Here is a 23275-nt window from a genome sequence, read left to right on the forward strand (position 1 = left end):
AATAAATAAAGAAGATAGAGCACTCCCGGCCTGACGAGCGATTCCGGGGCAGAGGTCGCGGGGGCCTTGCAGGAGCTGCTTGCATCCTCCGTGTCGGATCTTTGAAGGAGGATTAAAAGGGACACTGCGGGCAAACATCTTTGGAGATGCTATAAATAGCAAATCGGCAAGATCGGAAACAAAAGAGAAGCGCAGCCAGTGCAATTAGCTCACTGACGGAGCACGTCGACTGTGCTGGGGCTGAGGACGCACTCCAGCTGATCAGCCCGTGCCGTAGGGAGCGGAGACAAATCGACTTCCTGCCTGGGTTGAGAGCCAGGCTCATTTTCAAATGCTCGAGCCCCCGTAGGCACTCTCAGACTCCGTTCCTGGGCGTACAAGGGAGCCTGCAGAAGGAATATGGGGAGCCAAGAGGTCAAGGACTGAGTGTGTGAAACATGAGCTTGAAAGACCTCGTGGTGTCTAAGGATGCAAATCAAGCAGCAGTGCTGGGCCACCTGGAGGTCAGGGCAAGCCTGAGGCCATCCCAGAGAAGGCCTGGGAGATGCGGGAGTGCCATGCTTGGCACGGAACATGAGCAGCTGGAACAACGTTTGTCTTGATGCCAACTCCAGCTGAGCCCATGTGGACAGGGTAGATTTGCTGTCTAGGGTTGTCAAGGTTCAGCTAGTGGATTTGGAAGTATTTGGTTAATGTTTGGGGCTTTTTGTGCCTGGCATTATACTCAGTGCCATTGAGTCCATGTTGGCTCATGATGACTTATTGGGCAGGATAGAATTGCCCTGTGGGTTTCTGAGACAGTACCTCTACAGGAGTAGAAAATCCCATCTCTTTCCCATGGAGCGGCGGATGGTTTTGAACTGCTGACTTTGCAGATCACATCCCAATGTGTATTCACTGCACCACCAGGGCTCCCTTAGAAAAATGCCCTGTCTACTATATTCTAAGACAAACAGTTGACTGATATTAGATATGAACGGTATCTAATGTTTCCCCATAAAGACAGGAACACTCTTCCAACTGCTTGCTGCCTATTTCCCCTGAGTACTAGCACACGGAATCCTCTCACACACAATGCACGGTAAGTGCTGCTATTATGCTCGTTTCACAGAGGCAGACTCTGGGGTTTAGAAAGAGGAAGTGATTTACCCAAAATCACACCTCTAGTTAGTTCGTTTAAGTAATGTGACTTTTTGTTTGTTCTTCCGCTTTCTTTCCCAAATCCTTGAACATAGGTGAGAGCCAAGTGATGAGGGAAAGCATCCTAGACCAGAAAACCCCCAACATCTATAGAATCCAATTGGAAAGCATCAGCCCCGGTATAAGCTGAGGGTCAGAGAAGGGAACAAGACTTCCCAAGGTCCCCGGGGCTGGCTAACAGTGACAGTAGTCAAACAGTGTTTTCTCAGCACAATGCTTCACAGAAGGAGGGGCTCCTATGAACCCCTTTAACCACCAGTGGAATGAGGATTTCGTTCTGTGCACATAGCATCCACTATACCAACTGGTGTCTATGTTGTCCCTACTTCCTAACCCATCTGTGAGGTCCTGGAGAGTAGAGGTTGGTCCTGTTTCATCTTTGTGCTTCCCAGGTACCTAGCACCAAGACAAACACACTGCAGGAACACAGGGAGAGTTTGTGGGATGAATTGATATTTTGGTGAAGAGCTGAATTAATGAGTGAGTGAAATGAGGATATGACCACCTTTGGGTGTGTTATTAAGAAGAACAACACCAACCCCTGGCTATGGGCAGAGACACTCGATTGGTGGTGGTGTTCTTATATCAGCCAGGGGCAGAGCAGACTGGCAGCCCTTTGGTCATCCTAGCTAGATGCCTAGATCGTGGCCGGAGCTGTTTCATGCCTAGGACACCTAAAAAAGTGTACTTTTTAAAATAAAAATGTGGATAAAGGGGAAAAAATAACAACATGATTGTTAATTTCAAGTCAGAATGAGAGGGCAACCACTATTATTCCCATTTTAGAGATGAAGGACCACAGACATCCCATAGGTGAGTTACTTTTCCAAGGACACCAGCTAAGAAATGGATGAGTCAATTTTTGCACTTAGATCTTCTGACTCTTAAAAATCAATATTGTTGTCGTCAACATCCAGTTACTTCTGACTCATGGTGACCTCATGTTTGCAGAGTAGAACTAAGCTATAGGGCTTTTAGGGCTGTTAGCTTAAGAAACAGATTGTCAGAGACCCCCAAACCCATCTGTAGACAGTCAGACATCCCCCCACAGATGGGTCACAAGGAAGGGATGAGTCAACCAGGGTGCAGTACAGCACCAATGAAACACACAATATTCCTCTGGTTCCTTGAAGCTTCCTCACCCTGATTATCATCACCCCAGTCCTGCCTTTCAGTTCTGGGTAGACTGGAACATGTACAATGGTTCAAATAAAAGCTCATGACATATGGAATCCAGGTCAGATAAACCCCTCAGGAACAGAAATGGGAGTAGTGATACCAGGAGAGCAGGAGAAGGTGGGGCAAGAAGGGGAGGAAGGGGAACCAATCACAATGATCAATGCATGACCCCCCCCCCACAACCCCAGGGGGCAAACAACAGGAACCTGGGTGAAAGGAGGCAGTGGGGAGGGGGCAGTTTAAAAAAAAGGAGACAGTGTAAGATATGAAAACAATAAATATTTATAATTTATCAAGGAGTCACAAGGGTGGGAGTCAGTGGAGGGAGGAAAAAAAGAGGAGCTGATACCAAGGGTTCAAATAGAAAGTCAATCTTCAGAAAATGAGGATGTCAACATATGTACAAATATGCTTGATACAATTCATGTATGAATTGTTGTAAGAGCCCCCAATAAAATGATTAAAAAGGAAGAAGAAAGAAAGAGATGATCAGGTCTGATTTCCAAGATGCCTCTAGAGAGGTTCAAATGTGAAAATCTATATTTATTTTACCTTATATACTCGAGTATAAGCCAACCCAAATATCAGCCAAGGCACCTACTTTTACCACAAAAACTGCACTTAAAAATGTGCAGAAAATCTTGGCTTATACACGAGTATATACAATGATTTACTTCCTTGGTAGAAAAAAGGAAAAAGTAATCTAACTAAAAGCAGAGCATACACTCAAAGAACAGTGGCTTTATTATATTCAGTAGGCCTGAGTTCAAATCCTGATTCCAAGACCATTTGCTTTTCTCTCAGTTGATATCACTTGTAGCCTCTTGTAGTCTACACTTGCATAGGAAGAAAAATGATTTTTTCACAAAGTTATTATTAGCACTCAATGACATCTTCTACATATGAGCAATATTCCAGCAACTGGCTCAAAGAAAGATTAGTTCCCAGTCTTATGGTGTTGAAGGGATCAGGTAGCAGACACCAAAGAACAAAAACCATCATTGTGTGATCACCTTCCCACGTAAATGCTGAAGGCGAATGTGTGTATAAGTAAGTGTGGTGAAGAAGGCTGATGGTGCCTGGCTATCGAGAGATATAGCATCTGGGGACTTAAAGGCTTGAAAGTAAACAAGCGGCCATCTATCCCAGAAGCAACAAAGTCCATATGGAAGCACACTAACATGTGTGATCATGAAGGGCAGAGGGGGCCAGGTTTCAAGCACCAAAAGCTGGGGGGAAAATATCATATCATCGTGAATGAGGGGAGTGCGTGATGGAGACCCAATACCCATCTGTAGACAACTGGACATCCTTTGCAGAGGGGTAGTGGGGACGAGATGAGTCACTCAGGGTTCAGTGTAGCAATAATGAAACTCACAACCTTCCTTTAGTTCTTAAACGCTTCCTCCCCACAACTAGCATGATCCAATTCTACCTTGCAAACCTGATTAGACCAGAGGATGCACAGTGGTACAGATGGGATCTGGAAACACAGGGAATCTAGGACAAATGAACCCCTCAGGATCAACGGTGAGAGTGGCAATACTGGGAGGGAAGTGGGGGTAGAAAGAGGAAACCGATCACAGGGATCTACATATAACCTTTAAGTCCCCAGATGGGGTATGGGAAACAGAAAAGTGGGTGAAGGGAGATGCCGGGCAAGTAAGATAAGATAACACAATAATTTATAAATTATTAAGGGTTTATGAGGGAGGGGGAGGGGAGAAAGGAAAACGAGGAGCTGATTCCAGGAACCCAAGTGGAAGGTGGATTTTGAGAATGATGAGGGCAACGAATGTATAAGTGTGCTTTACACAATTAATGTATTATGGATTGTGATAAGAGTTGTATGAGCCCCAATAAAATGATTATTTTTAAATGAGGAAAAACCTTTTTTAATTCCAATTAATATTCCTTTTCCATAATTTTTAATTAATTCTTTTATTGGGAGGCTCTTGTAACAATCTTGTAACAATCCATCATTCAATTGTATGAAGAACACTTGTACATATGTTGCCATCAACACTTCCAATTTCTTTCTACTTGAGCCCTTGGTATCAGCTCTTTTTTCCCCTCCCTCCCCCACCTTCCCACTCTCGTGAATCCTTGATCAATTATGTATTATTGTTATTTCGTGTCTTACACTGTCCTTTGTCTCCACTCACCAACCTTTCATTTATTCATCCCCTGGAGGGGCAACTCTATATCCAACCTTGTGATGGGTTCCCCCTTTTTCTCCTCTCCACCCCCACCAACCCTGTCTTCATGATATCGCTACTCCCCACTACTATTTCTGAGGGTTTGGGGAAAAAAGTCTTGTCCTTATTCTTAACACTTATTTAGCACACTCTTCAGCCTCTGGGTAAAAGAATGTCCTAATATTTTTGGAAAGATTAATATTTGTACTACTTTTCAAGATCTACAAAGCAAAAAAATCCTCAATAAGTCAAAATGTGATCATATGAAAGATAGTCTTATATTTATAACCTAAATCCACTCTAAAGGCTGACTAACCCTTCCTGTGCTGGGAAAGCAATTGCAGGTTCTTTGCAGCCTCTTCCTGTAATCTTTAACTATTCAAGTTGAATGATTCCAACTCTATTCATCCACCTCAGATCCAGGTGATGTTCACCCTTTGGGTGACTCTTGCAGTGGTGTGGGTGCATGTCAAACAGAATCCTCAGGATCGGATTAAGGCTGGATGGAATCAGAAGATTGTATTACACCCAAATACTTGCCTGAGGATTAGCTAAGCATAGTCTAGAAAGCTGTTCAACCTGCAGTCCACACCAGGATCTAGACGCTTTTTTGATTTTGATGTTTGCACCCATTGCCAAACTATCATAGTAAACTCAATTCTCAGCATATAAGACTGGCGAGACTGATTTAGTCATTTCTCTGTCTTTGAATACACTAAATATAAGACATCTGGGAAAATGAAGTGACAATTTTGTCTCCAAGCAACCTACATTCTAATAGGAGAACGGAAACAAAGGCATAAACAGGTGAACTACATAGAGGAGAGTTACAAAGGACACCTGAGAGAGAAATAAAACAGGACTTGATTATCTTGTTGCCTCGTACTTGTTAAGGGTGCAAAGTATGGTGGCTCTTCTAGCTGTGGAGCTTGTAAGATTATAACAAGAAAGAATAATACTTCTGGATGGGGCAGATCAAGAAGAGATCCAAAGAAGAAGAAAGGAGAGAAGAAGAAAACTGACTCAATATCAGAGATGAGACAATGGAATTCCATTTATTGGCACAGTGAGTATAAATTCACAAGAAATATAAAGACAAAAAGATAGAGAGAGTTGCCCAGGTATAGAGATAAAGGACTCTTTTTTTTTTTTTTACATTTTATTAGGGGCTCATACAACTCTTATCACAATCCATATACATACATACATCAATTGTATAAAGCACATCCATACATTCTTTGGATAAAGGACTTTTATGAGTGTCTGGAGAGAAGAGGGAGAAGAGAAGAGAGAGAAGAAAAAATTATTAGAGCCAGTGCAGAATCAGAAGAATCCCCAACGACTACTTTACCGTGAGTTCTATGGGAAGACTTTCAGATGTCTGTATGTAATTTTGCTGGGTTACTAAATTCATTCATTCATTCATTCCACAGCCTTTCTAAGCATGCAATTGTATGCTGGACTGTATTAAATATGAGTATGGAAGTCCAAGATCTGACCTGTTTTTAGCAGCCCAATGCAGAACCAATGGAGCCCCAGCAGAGCTCCCTTCAAGTAGTCTAGAGCCAAAAAAGGAACTATGACTGAATGTAAGCAGATAAGCCATAGAGTACTATGTTTTGCCCATTGCACCTCCCTTTGACCATGAAGTACTTTCATCAGCATATTGTGCTATTTTTACAGCAACATGTCAAACATTGACATGTAAAATATTGACATTTATATACTTAGGGGGCATGGATGGGGGAAGACCCCCAAACCCAACATCATCGAATGCACATGTTATTTAGATACAATATGGTGTATGGAACAACACTACTACTAAGGGCTAACACTTATTGTGTTTATTAGGTGACAAATATTAAGCCATATTATTCCAGTTAGATTCCACAATAGTCCTAAAAGTACGCACTACTGCCATCTCCATCACCATGAGCAGACAGAGGCTTAGAATGATCGATACTTGCTCACATGACTAGTATAGTTTAGACTCAAATTCAAACCTGGAATCTTAAGCGTTAAGAACCATGGGTCATGCCCCTCAACTATGATGCTCTCTCCAGAGGTCTGGACAAAATGGGAGAACAAAACACATAGGTGGCCCATTCTACCAGGGGTCATGGAGCACTGAAAATGGCTTCACAGAATAACTGAGCTCAATTGTGAAAGATTTAAAAAGCTGTTCAATCAGGAGAGTTGGGAAGGTGCAGGTAGTAAAAAAGAAGATATGAATTCCAAGAGATTAGAGAAGCTGAATTACTAGGTCTGAGGTATGATAAGTAAGGTCAAAAGGCACCTGTATATCATGCTAAATAATTTGGGTGTTCTCTTACAAGCACTATTGAAATAACTGGAGAGCAGCGAGATAGTACATGCATTTTAGGTAACTGGCAGCAGTGTGGTCGTTCTGTGGGCTGAGCCCAGCTCATAAGGACTTTGCTGCAGTATTCCAGGTGTGTATGACATGGCTATACATTTATCAAGCCTGGTTCTTTCCCTCCTGGGTTTATAGCTAGACTCTATTTTCTGATCTTCCTTTAGGCAAGGTCCATGTAATGAAGTTAAGTCCTGATGACATGAAGGTAGGAGTGTGTGTTAGTTAAGTTTTGTGTCAACTTGGCTGGGCCAGGATTCTCCGTGGTGTAGCAGTTCAGGTGTAGTAATTCCCCATGATATAATCTACCACAATGTTAGATCTATAATGGAATCTGCTATGCACAGCCATTCAGTTGTAAGAAGATGAGGGTGGGATGAAACACACACACTCAGATCGCAGCCCTGACATAATAAATTGAAAGTGAGTTTCCTTGGGAATAAAGACTGTTTCCAATATAAGTAGACATTGTGGAAAATCTTACTTGCTTTATACCTGCAACTGCCTCATTGGTCTCTGGTTCTGTAAACTTGAGCCAATGGCATGCTATATTGCCTATACGATCTGGGGAGTCTTCAGCAGCCTCCCATCTGACCTACTCACATAGGATTCATTCCCCTCTGCAGCCACAAGCTGGTATTAATTTTCCTCTGCAGCCACCAGTGTGTTTTCTTCCTGTAGATCTTGGCTTCATCATCCCCATAGCTATGCAAGTCAGGAGAAGCCTCCGGGGTAACATCTGATCCACATATTTGGAGCCTGCCTGGATTTGGATTTGTCTGTCTCTACAACTGTATGACCCATTTTACTTATATAAATTTCTCTGTATGTATGCATGTATACATTTCATTTGTTTAACTTCTCTAGAAAACCCAGCCTAAGATAGAGAGAGAAGAGCATTACTTTCTGATCTGGTTTCTGAAAAACGTTCATGAGATTCTCATGCTCCAGGTTCCCTATCTGCCTTCTTTCTGTAGAGGAGAACAAGTTCCCAGGTAATAGTGGGGGCACACAATGGAAGGAAACTGTATTCCTGAATGACCATGTGGGCTACAGTGCCCTCTGACTGCATTGGCCAACAGCATGAGTCAGCAATGAGATTTCATTGTATAAAGTCAAAATAGACTATGGTGAGACCTGTTGAAGGCCTAGACTGGGATGGTGGGAACTGGAATCATGCAGGAGATGGGAGTAGCAAATTATGCAGAAGGTTGAAGAGCTAAGACTTGTCCACAGACTGGATCTGGTTAACCTCTTTCTCGTTATGGCCTTCAAAAAGAACAAGCATTTCATAGAGAAATTAGCTAGCTTTAGAGGACAGAGACTAAAACCCATGAGAAAAGCAAGATCGAGGTCCCCGTAAAATTCAAAACTGTACTTGAGCTCTACCGCTTCCTTAATTTCTACTTAACAGCTTCTTAGGAAATAATTGTCTGGCAAAATCTCACTTGGAAATGAAACCCCAGGCATAATATTAGTTTGACATGAATGCATTAATACTGCTTTGTACTTGAAAGCTGTAGGTGCAAATCTATCCCCATCACCACAAGTCTGATTGAGATTCCCAAGTACAGTTATTCACACTGCATCCTCTTTTCAGTCCCAATACGCTAGCCAGAGAGTGACTCTTCAAAGAAGGACCTGTCAGCTTCCTATTCTGCCAGACAGGACTAATCGATCATGCCATCATTTCACTGAATACCCTCTTCTTGCTGATAGATGTAATCAAGAAGGCGGGAGAACTGTATCCAGGGGGAAGAAAGACAGACCAGAAGACCATCCTAGCACTCAATGCAGCATTTCCCTTGAGGATTTCCAAACTACTTTCTACAGAAAATTATTATTAATATTTGCATATGATGTAAGCGGTTCTATGCAGAACTCTGGAGATACCTTATGGAATGAGCATTAAGATGTAGAAACAGAAAATAGAGGCTCAAGTTTCAACCATACAATTGACATTCCTTTCTTCCTTCAAAAGTGGCGTACCCTGCGGGAACTGTCATCTATCTGACCCCACCACACCAGGGTGAAATGCTAAGGGTGTGCAACAGAGCAGCAAGGGGAGCAAAGCAATGAAGTCCCTGGGGAAAACCAAATATAGACTTTGAGGCCAGGGCATGGCACCCCATCAGACTTGATGTGAAAACACTCCTAAAAGTCAACAGAGCTGGAATTATTTATGGTGTGTGTGTGTGTGTGTGTGTGTGTGTGTGTGTATGTGTGAGTGTGTGTGTGTGTGTGTGTGAGAGAGAGAGAGAGAGAGAGAGAGAGAGACTCATTGGATTTTTGTTGTTGTTGCTATTTGGGTTTTTGGTTTCTTTTATTTTGGTTTTTTTTTTTCCTGTCTTGTTTTTCTGCTTATTATTGGCTCTGCGTGTCTACCTAGATAAGATAGGCAGGATAAATGATCCAGAGGAGAAAGCAACAAGACTGATGTTTCTGGGGGGACCTGGGAGAGGGGGGGGCAGGGAAAAAGGAAATGGGTGTTAACAAACCCAGAGACAAAGGAACAACCAGTGATCTAAAATCGATGGTGACAAGGGCACAGAATGCCTGGTGGGGCCTAATCAAGGGCAGTGTAACTGAGAAGAATTACTGAAACCCAGATGAAGGCTGAACATGATAGTGGGGCAAGAGGAAAGTAAAAGGAAATAGAGGAAAGAACTAGGAGACAAAGGACATCATTTATAGAAGTCTAAATACATGCATGCACATATGTAAATATATTTAATATCTGATAGGGAAAGAGATTCATGTAATATATTTATATGTTAAGTATTAAGGTAGCAGATGGATATTGAGCCTCTACTGAAGTACTCCCTTAATCCAGGAACTTTTTGTTCTAAAAGCCCAGCATTCTGTGCTGCTCACCTTCTCAACACAATCGCTGAAGACAAAATGGGTGCATAAGCAAATGGGGTGAAGAAAACTGATGGTGCCTGGCTACCAAAAGATAAAGTGTTTGGGGGTCTTAAAGGCTTGAAGATAAACAAGTGGCCATCTAGCTGAAATGCAAAAAAACCCACATGGAAGAAGCACACCAGCCTGTGTGATCATGAGTTGTCGATGGGATCAGGTATCAGATATCAAAGAGACAGAATATAAAAATCATATAAATGTGAATGAGGGGGAGTGAGTGGAGACCCAAAGTCCATCTATAGGCAATTGGACACCCCCTTACATAAGGATCACAAGGAAGAGATTAACTAGTCAGTGTGTAGTGTAGCATTGGAAGAAAAAAAAAGAAGACCTGATGCAAAGGGTTTAAGTGGAGAGCAAATGCTTTGAAAATGATTAGGGCAAAGAATGTACGATGTGCTTTATACAATTATGTATGTCTATGTATGGATTGTGATAAGAGTTGTATGAGCCCCTAATAAAATGTTTAAAACAAAAACATACAACTTGCCTCTAGTTCTTTAATGCTTCCACCCCCACTATCATGACCCCAATTCTACCTAACCAATCCGGCTAGACCAGAGCATGTACACTGGTACAGATAAGAGCTTGCCACATAGGGAATCCAGGACAGATAAACCCCTCAGGACCAATAATGAGAGTAGTGATACCAGAAGGGGAAGGGGAAGGTGGGAGGAGGAAGGAGGAACTGATCACAATGATTGACATATAACCCCTCTCCCAAGTGGATGAACAGCAGAAAAGTGTGTAAAGGGAGACAACAGTTTGTGTAAGACATGAAAAAAATAATAATTTGAAATTATCAAGGGTTAATGAGGGAGGGGGAGGGGGGAAAAGAGCTGATACCAAGGACTCAAGTAGCAAAATAATGTTTTGAAAATGATGGCAACATTTGTACAAAAGTGCTTGACACAAGGGATGGATGTATGGATTGTGATTAGAGCTGTGTGAGCCGCGATAAAATAATTTTTAAAAAAATTTAAAAAGAAAGAACGCAAAAAAGGGGGCCTGCCAGTCACTATACCATCTGGGAGGCTTTTAAGAGTGAATAAAACAGATTCATTGTATATAGGCTATTTTATTGAGCCTATTAGCTGTGTAATGTTGGACCTTTCTGGGCTTTGGTTTCCCTATAAAAGTCTTCAAACATCTATGGTCTGTCCAATGTGGGTTTCTCTTCTCTTCTTAAAGAAATCCAGTTTGTTATCTCTCTTTTCTTCTCACTCATGCACTTCTAGAAGAATCAACTCACACACTTACCACCAAGACTAAACAAGTGATTAGAGGCTGGCGGTGTGTATTAACATGCCCTGGGTACAGTGATCGGTTGAAAAGTGAGTATAAGATCTATTCCAAGGAGAAGTAGGTTCAAGACATTTGTTTGAACTATAAAATGTAAAAACAAAAACAACACGAGGACTCTCAATGCCACCAGATTAATTCTGACAGAGCAGAGTAGAACTGTCCCTGTGGGTTTCTGAGTCTGCAGATCTGTATGGACATACAAAGCCTCATCTTTCTCTCTTGGAGCAGCTGCTGGGTTCCAACCACTGATGTTGCAGTTAGCAGCCAAACACGCCACCAGGGCTCCTGTTGGACCTACGAGAAAGGCAAAAGCTGCTGCATTTCTGCTGACTTAGAAAGGCAAAGAGAATACATGTCTCATTCTGTCAGCAACAGATTGATCCCAAAAGAAATTCTGAAACAATAACAATGCTAATGTGACTACAACTAATAATATATTTTAAAATTATATTTCATACAAACAGTATTACTGTAATAATAAAGAAAGTTGCCAGTAATTACAGTTGCCCTAGAAAATCATGAGTTTCTCATTTCTCATTAATTAGGGTAGTTGATTGTTATAAAATACTGCCCCAAAATTTTAGTGGCTCACACCACAAAATATTATTTCTTGCTCATGCCACAATATATTGAGAGTTGGTGGGAGCGAGGGACCTTGGCTCCATACAGTTGTTCAGGGATCCAGGTTCTGGCCTTATGTCCTCTAAGCCCTTAGTGTGGAGTTCATCTAATGTGCAGTGGACGAAAAAGCAGGATGTTAGCAATCAACTGGAGGTTTTTCGGGGCAAGGTCCAAGTGTGTTCTACATCACTTCCTTCTGTAGTCCATTGTTAAGAACTAAGACATGTGATCATGCTAGTAGAGACTGAGAAATCCAGTCTAGCTGTATGCCCTAGGTGGAGAAAAAAACAAAACCCACACATACTGCTGAACACAATCCCTGCCACATCTGGAAGGTATTCAAGGAGTAGCTGAATGACCATCTGTCAGGCACTGTGTTGACTCAAAATGTTGATAGTATGAGATGAACATTCCCCTGGGAAATCAGACGCGTCTAACCAATGACCCATATGACCTTGCCCAAGATCACCCAGCTAGATAGTAACAAACCTGTATGTAGAACCTCCTTCTAAATTCCAAGTCATTTGACTGCCCACCTATTCACCCACCCTTCAATGTGTCCTTTCAAAAAAATTTATTACTGCCTATTGTTTTACTCACAGATTTAGCTGTTTGCCTTTGAAAGATAATTCACCACACCTTACATGTAATTTCTTATCCAACTACTTTATTGCTTTATACCATCTGCCTCTTTTCAAAACAATGTGGGCTTGAAGGTGAGCACACCAGAACAGAGGTCGCTGTGCATATCCGTAACAGCCATAGTGACAATGGAGATGGGGAACATAAAGGCGCAATGTTGACTGTCTATAGATCCTGACATCTCTACGTGTGTAGTTTTACCAATGCCCCACCTCCAACTTTTCACACCTTGTTATCAGTGATGGACTTGTATTAACTGGACTGCCGTCAGAGGTCATGAGTACAGAGACGTGTTTCCACTCAACATACCTAGCATTTCACCCAGGTAACAAAGCTCCGCTAATGTATTCACCTGCTGACACGTACACCTAAAGCATGAGGTCTATTGGAATTAATTAATAATTAGCCAGACTCAAAGAAATGCCGACAGAGCTATAATTTATCATTTTCCCAATAGCTTTTCCAATTAGTTTGCTTAGTTTCTTACCAGTAGCTGGTGGGGTCTTCATGGGCCCTGGGCAGAATACCAGATCCTCTGCTTTCTTACATTTTACATTTTCATCATATCTTTGGAAAGTTCAAGGAATCACTTTATTTCTAGATCTTGGACTAATATAATTTGTTTGTTTTCAAAGTAAACAATCCCACTTTTTTTTATTCAACCCTTATTTATTTAGTTCCTACTTATGTTCCAGAATGTAAATTTATTAAGATTTCACGGTCATTGCTGACATAAATAGCACAATTATGAAGTTCTTACAGTGAACGTTCGGAGTGGGAGTGTACGTGTTGGCTGCTAGCCAGGAGATCAGCAGTTCAAACCCACCAGGTGCTCTGAAGGAGAAGATGAAGCAGTGCGCTTCAGTGAAGGTTGGAAACATCGTGCACCGTTCTACTTGCCTCTGCACTCTATCGGAGCACACCTTTTCAAAGTAGTGGTAGGACAGAGAATCTGGAGGCCCTTGATACCTTATGAAACTCCCTTTGTCCTTAATGTTCTGGGTTTTCACTGTTAAGACCCTAGTTCACCAACAATAAAGGTAGACAGACATTTTTGCCTCTCACCATCCTGGTATCACTGTGTTTTTTTCTTTTTTATAAATCACTTCCTTGGGGGCTCTGACAGCAAACCCACTTCTTTGAGTAAAATGAAGTACAGGTAGTATACCTGAAAGGTAGCAGAGTATGAGAGTTAAAAGCACAACTTGTGGACTAGCATATTCAGTTCCAACTCTGCATCTATCAGGCACTTGAGCATAGTCCTCAGCCACTCTAGGCCTCAGTTTTCTCAACTGTGAAATGGGAATGGCAAGAAGCATACTAAACTTCTAAGATTGGTATAAAGATAAAATATATTAATAAATCTAAGGACTTCTAACAGTACATGGTACATAGTATTTCATAATTAGTATTAAAAAAGCATGAAAATTAGAGTGCTTACTTCAGCTTTGTATTTAAGTTATTATATGCCTTTTCATGTATATCCATATGCCAATATCAGTTGTACCATTTCTAAAATTAATCAAGTGATTTCTCCATTGGTTAATGATATTAATTTCCATTTTCTGTGTTTCTCTATGTCATTTATATGTAGGTATTATTATCTATATTTTATATATAATTAGACTGAAAGAGGTTTTTTACCAAGGATGGATTAAAGATGGAATGACTTCTTGGATATCTTCCATTGATTCAAACGCAAAAAACTACTGTCACCAACTTGATTTTAATGGATAGTGACCCCCTAGGACGGAGCAGAATTGCCTCCTGTAAGTTTCAAGCCTGTAAATATTTACAGAGATGACTGTCCCATTTTTCTCCCATGGAGTAGCTGGTGGGTTTGACCTGCTAAACTTTCAGTTAGGGTTGTTTTAACCATTGTGCCACAGGGCACACTGCCTGATAGACCTATTTTTCCTTTCCTTAGATCTGTGATTGATTTGACCAATACAGCATAGTCTAAGTAAACTACCATTATTACAGGTTAGCCTTTAAGACAGAGGTTCTCAACCTGGGGGTTGCGACCCTTTCAAAGGGGAGGGAACAACTCTTTCACAGGGGTCGCCTTAGACCATCAGAAAGCACTTATTTCCGATTATCTTAGGATCCGATACACCACTCCTCTATCCGTCTCCAGGTGGGTTCACTCACATGCAGATACGCTGATCTGGTGAGAAAGAAGCTATCTCAACCTTCACACTGACGTTAGCTTTTTACATATACTGTCGCAAATGCAGCAATGTAGTTAACTGTTGTTATATTAAGACTGTGATCCATGCTACGCCATGCTTCAAGACAAAATTTCATTTATTTGTAATTAGAAACAAATATTTCACAATATATAATTACATATTGTTTTGATTAATCACTATGCTTTAATGATGTTCAATTTCTAACAATGAAAACACATCTTCCATATCAGATATTTACATGACGATTCATAACAGTAGCAAAATTACAGTTATGAAGTAACAAACAAAAGTAATGTTGTGGTTGGGGTCACCACAACATGAGAAACAGCATGAGGAACTGTATGAAAGGGTCGTGGCATCAGGAAGGTTGAGAACCACTGCTTTAAGAGCATTGCCAGCTTTTCCGTAGGTGTTTAGAGGCGCTGAGCTATCATTTAAGAGGTTTACTACCCAGCGAAAGAAAGCACGTGGACAGTCTTTAAAGTATTGGAAGAGGGAGAAAGAATGGCTTTCCAACCTTCCCTCTTAGAGCTGAAGTTCCAGACCAGCACAGTCTCAAATTAGTGATCTTAGTTGATGGACAAGAACCTCCCAACTGAATCCTGACCAAATCCCTATCTCACAAAATTAAAATATAATACAATGGTTGTTGTTTTAAGACAGTAAGTCTTGAAATAGATGGCTAACCAAACAGCCATCAATAAATAAATGAAAGGCCAAAATTTTAAATCAAACAAGCCACTATTGTATGATGGCAAGCAGATTCTGATTCATGGCCACCCTAACCATGGTAGAAAACAAAATTCCAAATCCATTGTCATTGAGTCGCCTCTGGTGCTCAGTGACGCCATGCGTTTCTGAGCAGAACAGCTCCACAGGACTCTCAATGGCTGTAACATGACAGCAGTGGATGGCCACATCTTTCTTCTGTGATGCCATTAAGTAACTTTGGATCACCAGCCTCTCAATTGAATTCTACACTTAAAGAATGTGTGTGCATACACATACGCACACATCTATACATGTGTGCATATTCCTATGTATATATACACCTATATACCTATGCGTGTATATATTTATTTATATGCCCATGTGTATATATATCCATGCGTATATGTGTGTGTATATACACACACCTATACACATGTACATGTACATGTAAATCTACACACATACCAACTCAACTGCCATAGAGTAGAACTGATCCCTAGAGTTTCCAAGGCTATAAATATTTACAGAAGAAGAGAGCCTCATTTTTCTCCCATGGAGCAGCTGGGGGAGTCCAACCACTGACCTTGCTGTTAGCGGTCCAACGTGTAGCTCATTGTGTCACCCGAACTCTTTACATACATTTGACAATAAAAACCAATACGCAAATTAGGATTTTTTTCCCAGAAATGAGAACATAGACTATGATATTGACCACCAGAACCCCACATGTCTTACCTCTGTCCTTTGCAGTGTGACTCAGGCGGGTTGTTTTCGCTCTCTGGATCTTGTGCCTTCATTTTCAAAGGAGCCATAACTTCCCCCAGCTGAGAAACAAGGATTCTAATGACATTTGCCGTGCCGGCTACACAAAATCGGAGGCCCTGATGAGTTAATGGATGTGAACGTGTTTTGTAAAATAAAAAGCACTATAAAGGCATTATGAATTACTATCATTTGTACAAGCTAATTATGCTTTATATTATTATATAACAATAAACATTCCTCTGCACTACAGAGTTGCTTTGTTGGTGTGTGGAATTTAGGCTCCGGGGACCCTGAGAACAACATGTAACACTACACCTCCAAATCATTCTCCACAGGTACATTATGGCTCTGCAGGAGGAAACATCTGCTCAGTTCCGCACAGCCATCTTCACCTAATGCCACGAAAGCAAGTGTTCGGCGCCGCACGGCCGGAAAAGGACAACAGGGATAGACCTATTTTGGGCCAAGTGCTGCTCTTGGAAATGGACAAATACTGGATGAGTGCCTGTGCACGGAGCACTGTGCTTGAGTCCTGGAGGTTTGTCTAAAGAAAAGCTCAAGTTGAGAAGTCCTGCCCTGAAGATTTCAAAGTCTGATGGAGAAGAAGAAAACCCAGAAGGGACCGACTGGTTCGATGGAACTCTCGATGGATATGTTGCTAAAATAAAGGTCTTTACATCCAGTCAAGATGTATTCCAGACAGTTTTCTTGCTGAAATCATAAAGTATTATACAATTTTGTTGTAATCAGGACATTTTGTGAGAACATAGTTGTTTTTATCTATTATTACTGATGTCTGGCTTTTCCATCATTTAGGTTGCACGAGGGTGGGTTTACACTCCTGCTTGGCAGAGTAGGATTTTCGCCTCCTAGGGTCTTCTACATGCAGTCTTTACGGGCACATCCGACTAGATCCTTTATCCCATGCGGCAGTTGGTAGGTGCAGGCTATAGACCTTTTGGTTTGCAACCAAGTACTCAGCCAGGACGTCATCAGGACTCCTTCCTAGAAGAATGTTAAACCTACTTATTTGTTGGCACCTCAGAGAGTAGAACTTAAACTACAAGGTCTTTTAGCAAGCGTTTATGTGTACCCCCATTTCTACACGCTAGAATACAGAAAACAAGCAGGCTACATTCCTATTAGGCTTGTGGAACAAAGATTTGAAAGGAAATCGTTTACCTGGGAGGGAATGAATGTCAGGGAGCACAGTGAGAGAGTGGGAACGTGAGGGATAGGTGGGAAGGGTATCAATTCCAGGGATGCTGGTAGATCCATTAGGTCTGTGAGCAACTGTGGCCCAATCCCACTGGGGTCCTCTGGATTGTCCTGCCTGGTGAAGACAGACCCTGGAACAGTCATACATGTGTTCTCTCCTGTGGGTGGTTAAAAGCTGCTCCTGAAGATGTTCACTTCCAGATCCTCCCAGCCTGCTGCATTTGCAGGCAGGCGGGCTTAAAGCAAGTCCCCTCCAACAGAACAGTGAGTGCCAATAGGAAGTGGATAGGGTACCAACAGCATCGGCTACACCTACCTCCCCCAAACATCTGAAGACACAGAGCAAGCAGTGCATTGGTCGTGCAATTGCAACTAAGAAGTAAGGGTTTGCGTAAAGCACAAGATGTTACAATGCACTATGATATTAACTACTGCTAGCATGGGCTAAGTGATATGACTAGCCTGCTTATTGCTCTTAGCTGCTGTCCAATCTTCAATTTATGGACAATCCATAAACTGTGGGACAAAATGCTGTCTGGGCTTGTACCATCCCCATGACAGCTTGCACATGGGACTATTGCGATCTATAGGGCTTGTATTGGGTGGTGTTTGGAAACAGATCTCGAAATCTTTCTTCCTAATCCATCTTAGCCTGGACACTTGGCTCAAACCTTCCCAGCTTCCTCAGCAACATACAATCCACCCCATGAAGGGTGCCAGCTGAGAACTGAGCCCGGGTCATCTGCAGATTCGACCATTGAGCTACCAGTATCTCTTCTGACAAAGCTACAATTGTAATAACAATCCAGTCACTTGATGTGACTGGGACCAGGAGTGCAGAAGAGTGACCCAAAGTCATACAGCAAGTTGGACACGGCCCAGGTCACCCAGGCCCTTCTTGGGCTCCAATCCCACACTGGCGGCTCTACAGCCCGGTGGCACGTGTGGAACTAAAAGCCAAACTCACCACCATCATAGAAATCCCACGGGACAGGGGAGAACTACATATACCTGTGGGTTTCCAAGGCTATCTATTCTAAGGTTTGGGCCAGAAAGCCTCCTTTTTCTCCCAGAGAGCGGCTGGTGGGTTTGAACTGCAGATGTTGCAGTAAGCACCCAACATGTAATCCACTACCCCACCAGGGCTGTTAGACTTTGCAGCGCATGAATAGGTTCCATCAGGGTGAGCTTCCTTCTGCACAACTCCTCTATGCAAGCCTTGTTCCGTATCTCACAGACTCACATGTAACAATAAGGATATCTGATGCTGCAGAGACTACCTAACCAGCGTTCCGCTACCTCCCCCACAGCACCACCCTTTCAGGCAGCTTTGCTCGGTAGCTTATGACCTGGTTTATTCCCGCACCTCCAATAAAACCGTGTTCCTTTGCCAGTGGGGGTGCTTTTCCAACAGCATGTGCTTCCAGAACTGCAGCTTGCTGAGGTCTTCTCACCCACAGCCCCCGGAGGCCCCCAGATCCTGTTTGTGCTCGTGAAGTATATAAAGTGGCCCTAAAGTAGGTTTTAATTAATTCAGCTGTTTGGCTCATTGAACTAAAAAATATCAAATTAAATGGCTCCCTTTTAGCCCAGTGCTTTTGTTTTCACTCTTTTCCACTTCAACAGCTATTGGGGCCAAACCATTGGATCCCCCCATGCTGTCATTAAAATCCTTTAATTGAATGATGAATGTGCTGGTGAACCCTGGATGGTAGAAACAGCATGAAAATACAGGGGGCTTCAAGAAGTGCATGGTAAGTGGAATAAAGAGATAATGGGATTTTTACAGGACTTTTTTGAAGCCCCTTTCTACCCAGATGGGATGTAGCGGTGATGAGCCTTCCTTTTCTTGATGCTCTGCAACCAGCTCTCTCATGCTCCCCCCACTACTCTGATTCAAGACTCCCCCTGCCTGTCCCAGGCTCTCAGGAGCAGCCCAGATTGCCAATGCCAAGTTCATATACCTTTTCAAGGTCAATGAATGAAATTTTCTAAGGCTGATTAGTTGACTAGTTTTCAAACAGCCTAGGGTTTCATTGGTGTCTCTCAATTTCCAGAAAGAACACATCACCATGAGGTTAACACTATTAGGTTGTCAGGTGTCTCTGAGTTGATTCTGATGCACGGCAGCCCATGAGTACAGAGTGACACTGCCCCATAGGGTGTTGGAGGCCATGACTTTTCAGAAGTGGATTACCAGGCCTGTCTTCCAAGGCACCTCTGAAGAGTTTCAAACGCCAACCTTTTGTGGGTGGTAGTTGAGTGCTTAATCATTTGCAGTCACCAAGGAAAGTCAAGCACTACTTTAATTTCCCCGAAATAATACAACTACTTACTACAAAAACTCCCCTGAATTTCGAGACACAATACTTTTCCAAGATGCTTACTTCTAGGCATATGGTAAAACCAGTGGCCATAACATGAAGTCTGACCCACGGCAACTTCATGTGTGTTAGAACAGAATTGGCTCCACAGGGTGTTCAATGGCTGATTTGGGGGAGTTCAATGACCAGGTCTTTCTTTACCATTGTATACACACTGAGGCACCTTTGGGTAGATTTAAATCTCCAACCTTTCATGGAGCACCCATGTATGTTAACCGTTGGTATCACTCAGTGGCTCCATTAGGTGCCAGATGTATTTACTGACCTGCAGCTTTGTGTTAGGTTGGTGGCTACAAGGATTATGTATGTGTTCGAGAATTATGTACAAACAGTCATGACTATGTATTCATCCATGTATTTATGCTCTCTGCTAGATTATATTATAGTTCAAGCAATGAGGTCTAAGTATCTCCCTTCCCCTTGAATCTGGCTGACCTTGTGACATTAACTGGCCAATAGAATACAGAGAATGCAATGGTACAACAATTCTGAGTCTAAGACGCAAGTGGCCTTGTACACGTTCACTCTCTTTCATGCTTCCACAATGTGAACCAGCTCGGACTAGGCTACTAGGATGAAGGGATCATACAAAGCAGACCTGAGGCAGCCAGTCCGTCCCAGCGGGGTACCCAAACATGTAAGAGAATGCTGCTGAGATTATGGATGCCTCACTTGTGGATACCCAGCCCCGCAGATGGAAGAAGAAGGCCACCCTGGATGTGTCACCTACCCCAGTTGACTTACCTACTCAGGAGTAAATTAAGCGCTTGCTGTCATAAGCCATTTAGTTACCAAGTGGTTTGTTGTACAGCAGGAGCAAGCTGACAAAGTGGTTTTCAAATGTGGTTGGGATGGGGCTAAGGTGGCAGCATGAAAGCATATGCAGAGAGAGATGTGTGTGCTTGGAAACGGTGGAAAGGTTCACTAAAGCATTCTGATACATTCACCTCACTTCTACCTCTGAGGACGACTGTCAGTTTCTGTCTGAAAAGCAACATGTCAGTCCTGGTGATAGAAAGGTCAGAGGTCAGAGTCTCTACCCTCACACTAGTTATGTTCCAGTGGGGATGAGCCCATCTCTCTTTGCCTGGGATATGCAGGTAGTAGCACATAAACTAAACCAGGAACACAGTCCATTCCAGGAAGCCTGGGAAGGCTGGCTACTTGAGGCTCAGTTGAAGACACAGACACTGAGGTAGACAGACAGCACAGTGTGTGTGTGTGTGTGTGTGTGTATGTGCACACGCGCACTGCTCTAGTGCTATCACTTGCGTCAAAGCACAGCCAGCACACACTGGATACTTCTGAGATGCCATACATTATGTGCAGTGCCCAACATGGAGTCCCTGAGTTAATGTTTCCTTCTGTCCTAGACAGTCCCTTCTGGCCTGGACAGTCACCAGCACAGAAGGAAATGAAGCCTCAGAGAGTCAGGAAGTAACCTGCTCATGATCACAAAGCTAGTAAATAGTGCAGCTCACCAAACGATTCCAGTCTCAGACTAACTCCAAAACGGACTTGCTTAAATATTCCATGGAAATGCCCCACAAACTTTTCTGAGATCAAAGAACAGGAGAAGAAGGATAGGGGATAATAGGGAGGACACCAATCTAAACCAGGCCATTCAGGGACGTCTTCCTGAAGCAGCAGCAACATGAGTTACTACCGAGTCTGGAGAGAGAAGTGGAGATATGTCGACGTGAGGCACACTAAACAAAGGAGTTCGGCTTGAGCAAAAACACACTGGCATGAATTCACAAGTAAGTTTTGGAAACTGGTCCTCTTTTCTGGAATATAGCCAGAGAATTAGGGTTCGCTAAGGCCAGGAGCCCTGGTGGCGTAGTGGATTGCAAGTTGGGCTGTGTTTAACCATAAGGTCAATGGTTCGAAACAAGCACCTGAAGGGGGAATGGCATGATCCTTGTGATGAAAAATTTTAGATGGATGAGCTTTAACTTCCTGGCTGTAAGATTCTACAATTCTCTTCCTGGTCGCCCGGCAGGGGGAAAGCCCTTCTCTCTGGGCCTCACTTTTATTTTATAGGATCATATGGTCACCGAGTTCCTCCAGGGAGCCCTGGTGGCATAGTGGGTTACACGTGGAACTGCTAACTACAAAGCCAGAAGTTCAAAACTCCTCAGGAGAAAGAAAAGACTCTCCACTCCTGTAAAGAGCAATAGTCTCAGAACCCACAGGGGCGGTCCTCCTCTGTCCTGTACGGTCACTGTGATTTGGAATCAACTCAATGACAGTGAGATTGGTTTGGGAAAGAATAAGGCAAACATGACAATTATAGACTGATGTCCCCCAATAGCTAAATCCAGCTAGAATTCAATGAGATGGGCTTCCTTCTACTTGAAAGCATTCACACAAAGAAAACAATTAATCTTTTTGTTGTGGAACATTTTCCAAGTGGCAAACTGATTTGAGAATTAACACCACGGCACTTGCAAATCTGCAGGAAAAACATTGAAGTAGCACATGCTGGAAACCTGAGGCTAACAGGGGGAAAAAAGAAAACAAGTCTTACCTTATAAAGTCACTGGCAAATGTGTTAAGTAGCTGTTTTACAATGCAAATAGTGAAGAGACTGAAATAAAACCAGGTATCCTTTGCATAGTTTTTTCTTTAAAAAACCTGGAATATGAACACTTTATAAGCCTTTCAGAAGCAAAGGTAAATATTTTTTATGGATATATACATAAGATATGTGAGCAAATTAAAGAGCCAATCAAGATGCCTGGTCCAGTTTTCCTTGCTATGATTCCACCCCCCCCCCAGGATTAATTCACTTGCTTATTCATCGAAACACACTTATCAAGTGACCACTATATGTTGCATAGTACTGGGTGCTGAGAATATGTTTGAGGAAGAATTGAGATATGTTTTTAAGTATATTATTATATGATGGATATTCAAGATTCATGAATTATGAAAACAATAAGATAGTTATGAGATAAATAATTATCTCACAGGTGTCTATAAGGTACAGTGAGAATATGGGAAAAGTTCTCTATAGTCTCTCTGTAAGAAACATGGAAAGATTTAAAATGGCCGTTAAGCTGACCTTTAATATAAACAGTTGTCTAGGAAAAAATGTAGCAATTAAAATGGCCCTATCCATCCCCTTGCAGAAGGGCCGCAGGGAGGAGATGAGCCAGTCAGGGTGCAGTGTAACAACCATGAAACGCACAACTTTCCTCTAGTATTTTAATGCTTTCTCCCCCTGACTATCATGTTCCTAATTCTACCTTACAAATCTGGCTAGACCAGAGGATGTACACTGGCACAGATAGGAACTGGAAACACAGGGAATCCAGGAGAGATGATCCCTTCAGGACAAGTGCTGAGAGTGGTGATACTGGGAGGGTGGAGAGTAGGGGGATTAGAAAGGGGGAACCATCACAAGGATCTACATATATCCTCCTCCTCCCTGGGGGATGGACAAGAGAAATGTGGGTGAAGTGAGACATCAGACAGTGTAAAACATGACAAAATAATAATAATTTATAAATTATCAAGGGTTCATGAGGGAGTGGGGAGCAGGGAGGGAGGGGAAAAATG

The 23275-nt window shown here is 42.5% G+C and overlaps 1 non-coding gene across 1 annotated transcript; it reads left to right on the top strand.

Annotated features, from left to right (window-relative positions):
* The first annotated feature begins 1736 nt into the window (after positions 1–1736).
* On the top strand, positions 1737–1878 carry LOC142437880 (small nucleolar RNA SNORA48). Its single transcript, XR_012782385.1, has one exon. It is a non-coding gene; the product is annotated as a small nucleolar RNA SNORA48 (small nucleolar RNA).
* Positions 1879–23275: the final 21397 nt, after the last annotated feature.

The sequence above is a fragment of the Tenrec ecaudatus genome, chromosome 1, assembly GCF_050624435.1.
Source record: "Tenrec ecaudatus isolate mTenEca1 chromosome 1, mTenEca1.hap1, whole genome shotgun sequence".
Taxonomy (NCBI): Eukaryota; Metazoa; Chordata; class Mammalia; order Afrosoricida; family Tenrecidae; genus Tenrec; species Tenrec ecaudatus.